The 12830-nt window shown below is 32.3% G+C and overlaps 2 protein-coding genes across 5 annotated transcripts in view; one reads left to right on the forward strand and one right to left on the reverse strand.

Annotated features, from left to right (window-relative positions):
• The window catches only part of NaCP60E (Na channel protein 60E), a 252197-nt gene that overhangs the window by 145739 nt on the left and 93628 nt on the right, over positions 1 to 12830 (forward strand). The window lies entirely within an intron of this gene.
• Positions 1 to 12830, reverse strand: part of Tpc2 (Thiamine pyrophosphate carrier protein 2) — a 120783-nt gene that overhangs the window by 49841 nt on the left and 58112 nt on the right. For both annotated transcript variants that reach the window (XM_070108278.1, XM_070108279.1), the window contains one exon: positions 10379 to 10479. The gene's annotated coding sequence lies outside the window, so the exon portion shown is untranslated. The remainder of the gene's footprint in view (positions 1 to 10378; positions 10480 to 12830) is intronic.

Here is a 12830-nt window from a genome sequence, read left to right on the forward strand (position 1 = left end):
TTTTGTCTTTCTCTTTTGGGTTTTATGTTAGAAATTAATTGAAAACAAAAAGAAAACCGTTAACGACGTCCTTCAGAGGTGTATTTCTGAAATAAAAGAGTATAAAAAGATGTTTATCTTGTTTTGGGTAGGTCAGTTGGTCGGTGAATATAGCATTATTTTTCATCGTGCCAAAAAAGTTTTCCATTCAAGAACTTGATTTCGATCAGTTAGTTTGTAGTCTGATCTGAACAATATATTCGGAGGCTATAGTATTGTCTTGCATCAAAAGTCGTTCCAAATTTTTGAAGATAACTTGTCAAAGAAAATTGTTTTCCATACAGTAACTTGTTTTTTATTGGTCAGTAGGTATGGCAGTTGTATGATATAGTAGTCCGATATCGGCGGTGCTTCATTGAAAGAGACGGACGTGTGCACAATTTCAGATCGATATTTCAAAAACTGAGGGTCGAATCCGCATATGTAGAGTAGGGACCGGAAGATTGGCAACCCTCAACCGCACTATTATTCATATTTGGCTTATTATGACTTTTTTGTGTTCGAAAATCTCCAGCTGCAATTAAGACACAATGACCGGATAAAGTAATATGAAAGATTTGAATAGTCTAAATATCATACCGGAAGATGTCTGCAAATAGAAACAATATGAAACTCTTCCAACAATGGTTAGGCTTTAAGATATTTAGATAGTTAAATTCACGATTGCCATCATTTTTAATTTAACTCTCAGTATTAACTAGAAACATTGTAGGAGGGTAAATGATGAAAGTCCGTAAGAGTACCTAGAAATTCTCTGAAGGACGCAGGACCTAGGTTCGAGCTCAGCTGCTGACTAATATCAAACAGAGGAATTTGTTCTGTTAGAATATGTTTTTTTTTTGCTGTGGAATTGTTTAACGATTATAATGTTTGAAATATTCCATAGATGGAAATTGTAGGCGATACAGATTAGGTACTTTTCAATGTATATAATATCCTAGAGGGATAGTTGTCAAATCATCTGTCAAAGTGGACACATCTATTCGACATTTTTGTTCAGTATGCTTCAGTACATTAGTGTGCTATTAAGGATCATGGTAATTGATTTTCAAAACTAGCTTGCTGTGCTATAAACTTAGAAAACATTTTTCAACAACGATGTGGAAAAAATTTCCGTATTTGTAGTGCAAGATTTTCTACAGGGAATCCTGAACAGACTCCCGAGCTGCCTTCAAACCACAAAAAGTTACTATTTAGTGTGTTTTGAATTAAGAAGGAATTATTGGACTTTTGGGCGATGCCAATATCAATCGTTTAAATGCAGAATGGTTTTGGCACGACAATGCAACAAATCATACAGCCGTCATGGGGTCTGCCGAATCATTGGATTTGACTACGTTAGAAAACTTTTTGGGGAGGTAAGTTATGGTAATGGTGATGAAAGCGCATACATCTGGACTGAGCTGTTGGAAATTATCACTGAGCTATAAGAGAAAAGGTTTTGTAAAATTGGAACGAAAAGTTTTAATAAAATAAACTCGATAGTATTGTTTGCCTGAAATTTGTTCAAACTTTTGGTAAACGCAATCTTTACAGTCATGACCTTTTAAAGTCGTTAAGATTAAGTAGATTAAAATTTAAGCTACTAGTCTCTTTTTAGGCCAGTACAGTAGCTTATGAGTTATGAGTAGCACATTTCAGTTTGGACCCAATTCAGTTTCAAATGCAATGGATACTGTTATCTTCTTGAAACAACAACAATTGCCTTCTCTTTCCTTATGTAGAACACTGAATATTTATTTTTCATTATTTTTTATTATTTTTCAGAGTATATTTCTTCGCAAAAAAATCTGTTTCACTACTATTAGCAACAATTAGCATAGATTTTATGGTCGTTAAGTTGTGGTGTGTGAATGTGACTATAAAATTCCGTATGAAAGGACCACAAAAAGCCAATTTGCATAGACTTGAAAAAAATTACAACAATAAAATCAAAACTGTGAAGCGAACTGTGAGGCTAATATCCATATGAAAATTCAGATATGTGCACGCACACATGTAAATGTGTTTGTATACACTTACAAAAAGCACAACCTTAACAAAATTAACAGTAGATTGAGAGTCGACAGTTATCTCTCCCGGAAAAAGGCAGCAGCTGCATTCCATGCCATAAAATTCAATTACAGCACGAAATTCAAAATACCTGAGAGAATTGCTGGAAGCAAAAAAAAAAAGAACTAGAGTAAGAATTGTGGGGTAGAAAATGGATATACAGACACACATATACTCGTACATGAGTACATACTCGTGAATATCAAGAAATATCTTTAAACCCAAAAACAAGCATGGTTGAGGAACTTTTGTGCACACAAAAGCAACAACCGCACAACAATGAAATGTCGAATGAGGCAAAAACAAAAGCCCAAGTGGTGCAATGAAAAAAAAAATACCTAATATTGAAAATGTCGAAGCGTTATTGCACTGAGCGTATATATATAAACAACAACATGCTTTGACAATAACACACGCATAAATGTTGACACAGTTACAGACACAAAAAGCAAACAAACATGTGGGGCAGTAGCAGCCAGCCAATTGATGCGCGGATCTTGTATAGCTCGACACTCACTGCTGGGCGATTTTAATTGAAGTTTTCATTTCATTTACTTTTGCACTGGCAACGAACTTCTGGCACTCTGGACACTATTTTTGTAAACAATATGGGTTTGTATAACTTTTGAGAAGATAGAGCCAATAAATTTTTGCGAATTAAAAGAGATTTGGACGCTAGAGGGTTAAGCAATAAGTATGAATGGGAAATTGTAGGCATTTGGTGATTCTTTGGAGGTTATATGAGTATTGGTTATCTAAAACAGAAACTTTACTTAAATTCAGATAAAAAAAAAGATATATTGTATTAATTAAAAATAATAAATATATTTGTAAAATAATATGAAAATAGTAAAATCATTCAACAAGAAACGGTTTTTCTATATATGTACAATATAATGCTACTTGCGCTAGAATGTTAAAAGTTTTTGTCAGTAATACAGCTACATTCGGCGCTTTTTTTAAATTTTTTTTTCGTTTTGGTTCCATCAACACTTACTTTTCTTTTCTTCATAAATTAAAGAAGCAAAAGCTCGTAATTTAACTTAAAGCAGCGGATCAGAAGGTCAATTCTGATCATAAGAGTTTATTTTTCTATTTTAGGAAGAAAATTTGAACATACTTTCGTGTTATTATTGCTTTTTTCAGACACTTTTCTATTATAATATAAAATATTTAAAACCGCCGTTTGTTTAAGTTCCGTTATTTTTTATTATACGTAATTTATATGCAGTGTCTACTTATATATAAAAAAAAAAAATTTACACACTATTAATCGTTTTTCAAACGTCTACAGTTGATGGCAGAAAGAAAATTGGTCGATCTCGCGAGGCTTCAAAACAATATTCCTGGTTTCATGCTGCAGATGATTGGCCATCTGGAAGTCCAGATTTTAATCCATTGAACTTCAAAATCTAAAAAAAAAAAAACTTTGTTTACAAACTGTGCGTGCTGCTATTGATCAATGGCCGAATCGTTTGAGGGCTTGTGTTTGAGCGAAAGGTGACCAGTCTGAAAAAAGTTTTATACAACGCTAATTTAACTGGGACCTTAATGGGTTTCTTTTTTTTTTTTTTTGTCTACTGCTCATTTCAGTAAAATTTTTAAACAAATAAATTACAGTTATAGCCAAAATTGTGTACGTAGTTTGTTTGTTAATATTAGTGATATTGGCGTGCGATAGTTATCGTAGCTCCATTAAAAAAAAAAGTTTTGAGTGATGCTGCATCTTTAAGGCAAAACAATAATACTTAATATTTTTTTAATTAAGACTGGTCTAATACCTTGAATATATACCACAAAAAAAAATTTATAGATTTTCTTCAGACTTCAAACCTTCAAAATTCCTAAAACAATAAAAAGGAATATTTTATTAGATGCTCTAAAATTCCATTAAAATCAGAAAAAACCGTCTCCACAAAAAAACTTAAAAGCCAACACCTCTAAATGCAAACGCAAATAAAACAAAACAATTTGCGAAATTTATTTACAATTGTTTAATTACAGGAAAACTTTTAATTTTCTAAACATTTTTCATATTTCCACACAAATTTTATTTACTACTATTGAAAAATTTAGAAAATATGCAGCAATTTTCTTCATTTCATTTGCAAAATCAAATTTGTCATTCATAGACTACGTGCATATAAGAACTGCAAGGTATTTGCAACGGAACGGTTTGCATATTTTAATAAATATAATATTACAATAATCCTGCCAACTTTACTCCTCCACACACCGAAATATAATCACGCACTCGAACACGCCGGTGCCCTCATTTTGCTTACAGCTCACAGTTGAACAAATTACCGTTGGAAGAAAGCAAAAATACACAAGTATTTGTGTATTTGTGGTTTCGAACGGCACAAGTTGCCAACGAAAATGTAACAACAAATGCAATGCATAATTTGAACTCCGATTACATGCTACAAGCGCCTATACAATCATATATTTGTATGTATGTGTTATTATATGTATGTATGTGTTATTATATGTATGTATGTGTTATATGTATGTATGTGTTATATGTATGTATGTGTTATTATATGTATGTTTATGTATATGCTGGAATGCTTGTAGGAATATTTTTGTGCAGCCACAGCACTGTACTCAGATGCACGCAACCCACACACATACACACACACCCACAACACACTTCATAACACTCACGTGGCTGTGTGTGTTTGTGTTTATGGCACATGTGTACTTATAAATGAATTTGTATGTGTTTTGCGCAACCTACCGACATCCGGCCATAATGCACTGATTGTTGACTGTATAAATAAAATTCGTGTGCATGAAAGTAAATACCCTGGCGGTGCTACATGTTGCATGCATAAATATTGGTGATTTCCATTTTATGTTAAAAGACTGACTGCGCGCCGTGAGACAATATTTTGGCGGGTGGAATTGTGTAGAAAAATATTTTGCACGTTAACACCAGCAGTATTTGTAAATAATTTGATGCTGGTAAAAGTAAATAAAAGATAAATAAAATATGTAAAAAAATAGTGTACATTGTTTAATTAAATTTGCATGTACCATAAATTTGCACGCAAGTGTGATTATGATTTTATTTGCTTGAAGATAAATCTATGAATTTTTATTTTTCATTTCCACAACTGTTTGCCCAAAAGTGTAATTTTACTAAAATTTAGAACAGTTAAGTGACTTGTTAGGAAAAAAAAATGTTGACCCTAAATGTAGGCAACAATTTTTGCAAAACTGCTCTGGACCTGAATTTTGATGTGGTGCAGTGCAAGAATTACGCTTTTCATATCTGTACTACTACTGTACGCGCAAATCATCTACAAATATTTTAAGAAAGGATTATGACTTATATTTGTACTATAAATCTTCTTTGGATTAGCAATACTTCACAGGAATAAGTTTTCCACGAAAACTCATAGCACATTTAGTTGAGAGTTTTGTCCAATTATCTCAGAAAATAATTTAAAAAAAAAACAAGTAAGCAAGTGCTTAGTTCGGGTGTAACTAAACAGTTTATACCCTTACAACTTGGTAGGATCAAAGTCTGGGATATATCTTAAGGTGTTGACAAAAGTTTTATTAAACTTGGGAAAGTATGGTCGTGCTTACATCTACAAGTATTCAAGGCAAAAGGATGCACCGCTATAAGAAGAAAATTCTTTCTGTTTTTAATGAGAATTTCTTACATATTGACCGATAGATGCGGTATAAAAGGAACCGAAAGTTCGAAAATAATTATGTTAGATATATGGAGGTTAAGGGAAGTGTTCACCTGATTTTACCCATTTATGACACAAATTATAGTTCGATTTCGACAATTTTTGGACATAAAATGATATGTGCAAAGTTTTATTCCGACAACTTGATTGATATATAATTTGTATACTGAAAAGCTTATAAATCAGATGGATTTTAAAATATTGTTATATGGGAAGTTATGTGGACGTGGTTGTCATCAGTTTTAGTGAATATTCACAAATTCAAATAAGAATGTTTGGGTAACCTCACGCACCAAATTTGGTTGAAATTGATCAAGTAGTTCCTGAGGTATAGAATTTCACCTCCAGGTGGGCGGTGCCACGCATATTGTCCACTTTTTATACATACATTTATAAAACCTTCCACTACCATTTTGTTTGTGGAATTTATTGCTTGTGGCGCATTTTGTTATTAATTTATCGCACTTTTAGTTCTTTTGAACATAATGGTTAATGGGGAGTGAACGTGGTTATTTGATTTTAACTATTTGTACAGAATATGAAGAATATCTAAAAATATTTATTCTCAGCAAGTTTGGTTGATATAGCTTTACCGCTTTACCGATTTGGTAGATATGTACATTAAACCCTTTAGAGAGCGTGGTTAGACTAGATCAAAACCATTATACTCTGTAGCAACATGTTGCAATAGTATAAGAATAGGAAAAGACAGTGAGCAACACATAATTTAAAAATTATTTCCAATTTAACCAATTTGAATCCAATAAATTGAATATAATTGAAATAAACTAGCACTAGTTTGAGTTAACCCTTAGCTACAACACGAGATAAGTTTTAACTTCCTTAACTCTGAATTAACTAGAAAAAATTGAGATTAGATTTGAGTATGATAACATACCATTCCAAGCCCAGTTTGAATCTTAGAGCAATATCTTAACTAACGTTATTGACTTTGTATAATTTTAATAAGAGTTGTCTCCCTCCCTACTGGACTTCTTTCAGTGAACAGATGTACGTCTTATATGTGCTAATCGGACAGCTTTGACCGTGTTTTTTACATTATTGAGTCATAGAAAGTTTCAGAAATTATTTAGTTTCCCTAGTTCTCGCGGCAGCGTAAAGCGACTTCCGTAAAAATACAAAGCTGTTTAATTAACGACGTTTAGATCTAAAGAATCGAATTAGTATTGCGAGATATTTTAGCAAAGCTGTGCAAAAAGTTTCTTTAAAATAAAGCTGCGGAAGATAAATAGACTAAGAATGAAATTTATTACCTTTGCAAGACTCAGAATGCAAATCAATATTTTTGTGGTTCTCATACTTTTTACGTACTGAATATGTGGGGAAAGTCTCCCAGAAATGGACGCAAGTGATATCATTTAAAACGTTATTGCTTACAAACTTTGTTTAGCAGGAATCAAACTATTTTATCAGAGCTCAAAAGCAAAGGGTGAGATTTCTGAACTGACCCACATAAGGCGGTTCAAAAGTCGCTTTTCTGTTGTGCTCTGAATTATATATAAATATTGCTTCAATTACTTTATTGCTATTTTTGTAATCGAGACTTGAGTACTAACATCGTAATCCATAAAGAAAAATACAAGGATGAAGATATCACATAATTTATTTTCGGTTGACCAACTTTTGAAAAGCTTAAATTTGCGCCGATTTTCTTACAAAAATCACTTAAATGCGTATTAAGCACATTTTGCTGACTTCATAAGAATTTTGTCAGTCGATATTTTATTTTCTTAATACCATCTACTTCTACTACTTCTTACACATAATTGACAACTCAACTGGCCTAATCTAATGGATGTACATATCAACTTAGCTCAAAAGGAATTTCAAAGAAAAAAGTCGTTTCACTAAATTGATGTTAACAAAGCAGACACTTCAGCTAGAAGTGAGTGTTTGCATATTCTGTTTAAAGCATTATAACAGTATAACAAATTTTTAAATTCACTACAACGAGATTTTGTTTATTTATTATTTTTACGTATTTAAAATAGCAAATAACAGCAATAAAACAGCATATACATTTTTCAAACTCAATAAATTGTACAAACAAAAATACTTAAAGTCCGTAAACTCGTAAATTATAAATAGTTTACCATAGTTTATATTTTGTACAGAATTTACAATAAAACAAACAAAACATTTTAATTAAATTTATAGCCGCCAAAATACATACTTTTTTATGAATGCAAAAAACAAAAATAAAATATTAAACCAACAAGGAATAAATAAAAATTACAAAAAAATATTAAAATACTATAAAACTGCGCTGAACTCCACTCTAGTATTTATGAGTATTTGCGAAATTAAATGGACAATAGTGGCCGAGACATGTAAAAAATATTCAATACCTCAAACGATCACTGCATAAATTGCCAAAAATAACAAAAGAAAATAGACCAAAGTGTTATTTGTATTTGATGAAACAATGAAAGTGGGGATTTATTCAAACAACTTGAAAATAAAAATTCAAAATTGTTATAAAAAAATGAATCTGCATCAATAACCACGAATAGTTAAACGCAAAAACTTTTACAGCAAGAAGAGTACACATACAGTACATGTACACAAACATGTGTATATAACTATACACAGATGCTAGTAAACATATCAGTGCGCCTGTTGGTATGCAACGATATTTATTTGTTTCGCATAATCAAATATGCAGTCTCGTATATATGTAAATATTTATATACAATATATATATGTGCTGCAGTATGGCACCTTTTTCAGTGCACAACTATGACGAATATAAAAATATGCAAGAAAAAAAGCTGGTTATTTATTGAGAGGCAATAGCGCGTTAATACTGCGCTAAACTATATGTATTTATATTATTTATAGCCAGCGCAATATTCAGGATTTACAGTTAAAAAGATGTGGTAAACGAAATCATGCGGTGTAGGGTCCAAAAAGATTTGTGGTTAAACCCATACCATATAAAAATAACAGAATTTAATAGAAATGTATTCACACAAAGCTTTCTCGTGTGGAAGGCAATACAAGGATACCACAAGTCATAAATGTGAGCAGTAAGACTATTTTCAATACATTCACTTATATACAAACCAATATATTTATCATAAGATGGCAACAAATATATTATAACGCAGCAGAGTGAGTAACTTTATAATATACAATTTATTGATATGTAATGAGATAATAGCAAACTAGCTATAAGACCTCCATCAATTCGCAGATTTGAAATCCAAAGTAATGAACACAGGCTCAGGGTTTAAAAGAAGTGCAAACTTTGGGTTAAATAATACAGGGTGTACCATGTCTTATGTCAATACCTCACAGAAATGGAATGGAATAGTGTTATATGCTATAGAAATTAATTTACATCGATTGTCTCGTTTTGAATGAAAAAATATGACCCAATATAAACATAAATGATAGTCGATTTAGTCATGTCCCTCTGTCTGTATATGTGCGAACGAGTCCCTCAGCTTTTAAGATGTCGATCTAAAATTTTGCACATGTCCTTTTCTCCTCAAAAAGCATGTCATTTGTCGGCAACACCGAAAACAGCCCGCTATAACATATAGCTGTCATACAAACTGCTCATGATAAAGACCTTTTACATCGTTTTATGCTATAAGAAATGCACCTGTGAAAAATATTATAGTTTCGGTGCAGCTGAAATTAACGTTTTTTCTATTTTTTTTTTTCCTTAAAGGCCCGTCTAAAAATAACTTTTTACCCATGCAATCGTGTGACATTAGTCTTTAATTAATTTACTGAAAGGTTTGAAGGTATACCTTTTCCAGCGGCCACTAAAATTATGGGATTTGACTCAATAACAGTAAAATTTTGTAAAATAATAATAATAATGGTTGCCTGAGAGTTGGCTTTCGAAGATTTTTGAACTCAAACATGTAACAATTATTATTAATTATTATAATTTTTAAATAAAAAGCATTTTTTCATTATCACAGAAAGTGAAGCGGAAAATATTCGGCAATTGTATAAATATATTGTTATTATTGTGAGTAGCAAATACTTTTCTGAAATTTCAAAGAACGTTTAGCTCAAGATAGCACTCTAACCCATTCAAATTTATATGATGCGAACCATAATGCCAGCCTAAAAGAAGACTAAATGGCACTTTCAATATTACATTGGGTATTTAAGACAAATAAGCAATAATTAATCCTTGAATAATAAAAATAATTATTATTAAATAGAAAATAAAAAAATGCAAACAAAATTCAGGAGGCATTAAATACAAAATTTTGAATAGCCGATTCAGAAAAACTACGTAATCAAAGCCATATTAATGGCACCATGTATATATTATATGACTACCATGAAAATATAGTGTATGTAATAGTATATGAAAAAAAATGTTCCACACATGCGTATAACTATTTATAATTGTATTTCCTTTAATAAATAAATAAATATAAAAAACTCATATGTTGAGAGTTTATGCAGCGATAATAAGGAGTTTTCTCACTTTTGAGTACAGTAGTATTTCAAAAATAATGCAATTACTTTCAATCTTTGCTCAATATTTCATTAAAATTAAAAATTTCTATAAGAAAACAAGCACTTACCTTAACTAACTATCGTTTAGCAGCATTCATGTATGTAGTTATGCAGTGAGGATGTGCTTGATCACAACATCTATTTCATTAATCGTGAATACTTGAATAGCCTGTAAGAAAACAAGCAAAAAAAAAAATATATATCATAATTTTTCCAATAAAAATTTAAGCACACGCATACAGATAAAGATATGTATATAACTTGTATGAAACCCAGAAAAAAGTTCGCTGTGTGCACTCGAACAAGTAGTGTACTTAAAAAGTCACTCATACGCCCGGGCCAATAATATTTATGCTCTTGTTATTGTGAGTGCAAGTAAGCGCTTACGCTATTATCTAACATAGCCGAGCAAGCCCAACCACTTGTTATGCCTTAACCTCCATAAACATAACGCCTTCTCATCGAAGTACTTAACTTTACGAAGCCACATACAACAACATGCGCACATACCCACACACAAGGGTGGCACAATTGAGAAGTACTTCAAAAGGAGAAATGAAATTCAATTTTACTCTGACAAGCAGTTCCTTGTGTGTATGTGTGTGCTTTGCTGCCAAAATGAATGCAGATGCACCAGCAGCGCTGGTGGACGTCCCCGTTATGCACTAAATGTGCTTACTTATTTGGAAAATGCGCATTTAGTGTGATTACAAGCACAAAAAGGTCTGTTCACCGCAACGAAATTGCAGGTCAAAGGTTTTCGATGCAAATTTTACACATGAGCGAAGCGAAATTATTTTAAGAAAGTGTTTTAAAAATGCAGTTTGGAAAAATAATTTGATTATGTATGTATTTTAAAACTTTAATTTACATGGGATAGTTTTACTATTTGAGTAAAATATATAACATCTTAGTACAGAATGATTGACAGAAATTATCGCTTCATCATTTCTTAGCGCGCTATCTTTTATGCTGCTTTCTTGTCAAAAATTTTACATCAAGGAGTTGCAAAAGTGGAGAAGAAGCTTCGACGGAATGAAGCATGTATCCAGCAACGAAAGAAGAGCTACAAAATTGAGCATGCGTTCGAAGATATGTTAGTGATTGTTAAGATTGTACCGTAAATGCTGTCATGCGGTTTGATCAGCTTTAATAATCGGCGATTCATTTTGAAACATTTTGGAAACTCTTAATCCCGTAACCGATCTCCAGGATAACCTGGGAGAAAAGGTGTCTGGAGGTGAGGAAGATTTTTCTGCTTAAAATTAGCTCAAATTCAAAAACATAAAATATTTATTATTACAATAGATGAATACAGCGAATTATCAAAGGACTAGTCAAAATTTGGATTTTCGACAAATTGGTGGCTTCCCAAAAAACGTCGTTTTTTGTGAAAAACATTTTTTTTTTATTATACGTATCCACCAGGAGATACTATAGCCGATCATATGTATTCGCTTCAATAGTCTGCTATATTAGATAGCTAAATGTTTTTTAAACCGTAACATATATGTAGCTATACAATAGAGGGTACAATTTTTCCCATAATACGTACATAGGTATCGATTTAGCCAGGAAAATGTGATATGAATCGGAAATTTTGCACACGTCCTTTTCTAACCAAGAAACTGCTCATATGTCGGAACCGCCGAGGTTGGACAACTATAGCATATAACTGTCATACAAACTGACTGATCAAGCTCAAGTCCTTGTATGGAAAACTTTCTAATTCGACAAGCTATCTTCATGAAATTTTACACAGATTATTAGCCAAGACATCGCTACAATCTCCGAAGAAATTGTTTACATCCGACACCTATAGTATATAGTTGTCATACAAACTGATCGTTCAAAATCAAATCGATTTTTTTCTATTTCTATTTTTACAAAGAACAGCTTTTACTTTTATGTTACCTCTTTTTATATCACTCGTTAGTAAAACATTTTAGAGAGCCAACACTCTAGCCGTTACTCGCAGTTAATGGGTATCTAGCGCTTTATTGACGATTTCTCGTTATTACTCAAAAGCACCCACATTTCTTTTCATTTCCACCCTGACTTTTCTACAATTTTTATGAACTCGCAACATTCAAACGAAAAGAAAGAAAAACTAAAAACTGGATTTTTATGAGTTTTACGGTATTGCCACATAAATACTTCCTTCGCGCGTTCACGCTAACAAAACATAACATAGCGCCGCAACACAGCACATCACGGCACTTCATCTTATGCTCCTTATCGTCGGTTGGCTGCTCATACATATTCGGGCGGAAGTCCAAATTTTAACGCCGGTTTTATATGCGAACGCATCGTTGCTGCCACGAAAGCCATAAAAAATGTAATCGCCCACTAAAAAGGCGATGGCGGAGCGAAAGTGCATAAGCGGCAATGCAAAATATATACCTATGTGAGTGTTGCTGCCATAAATGTAGGCATTATAGCGGCTTGCGCACTTAGTCTTGCGATTTCGTGTTGTTGTATCACATGCAATACAAAAACATGTGCTGCCGTAAAATTTTT

Source organism: Bactrocera oleae, chromosome 4 (assembly GCF_042242935.1).
Source record: "Bactrocera oleae isolate idBacOlea1 chromosome 4, idBacOlea1, whole genome shotgun sequence".
Lineage (NCBI taxonomy): Eukaryota > Metazoa > Arthropoda > Insecta > Diptera > Tephritidae > Bactrocera > Bactrocera oleae.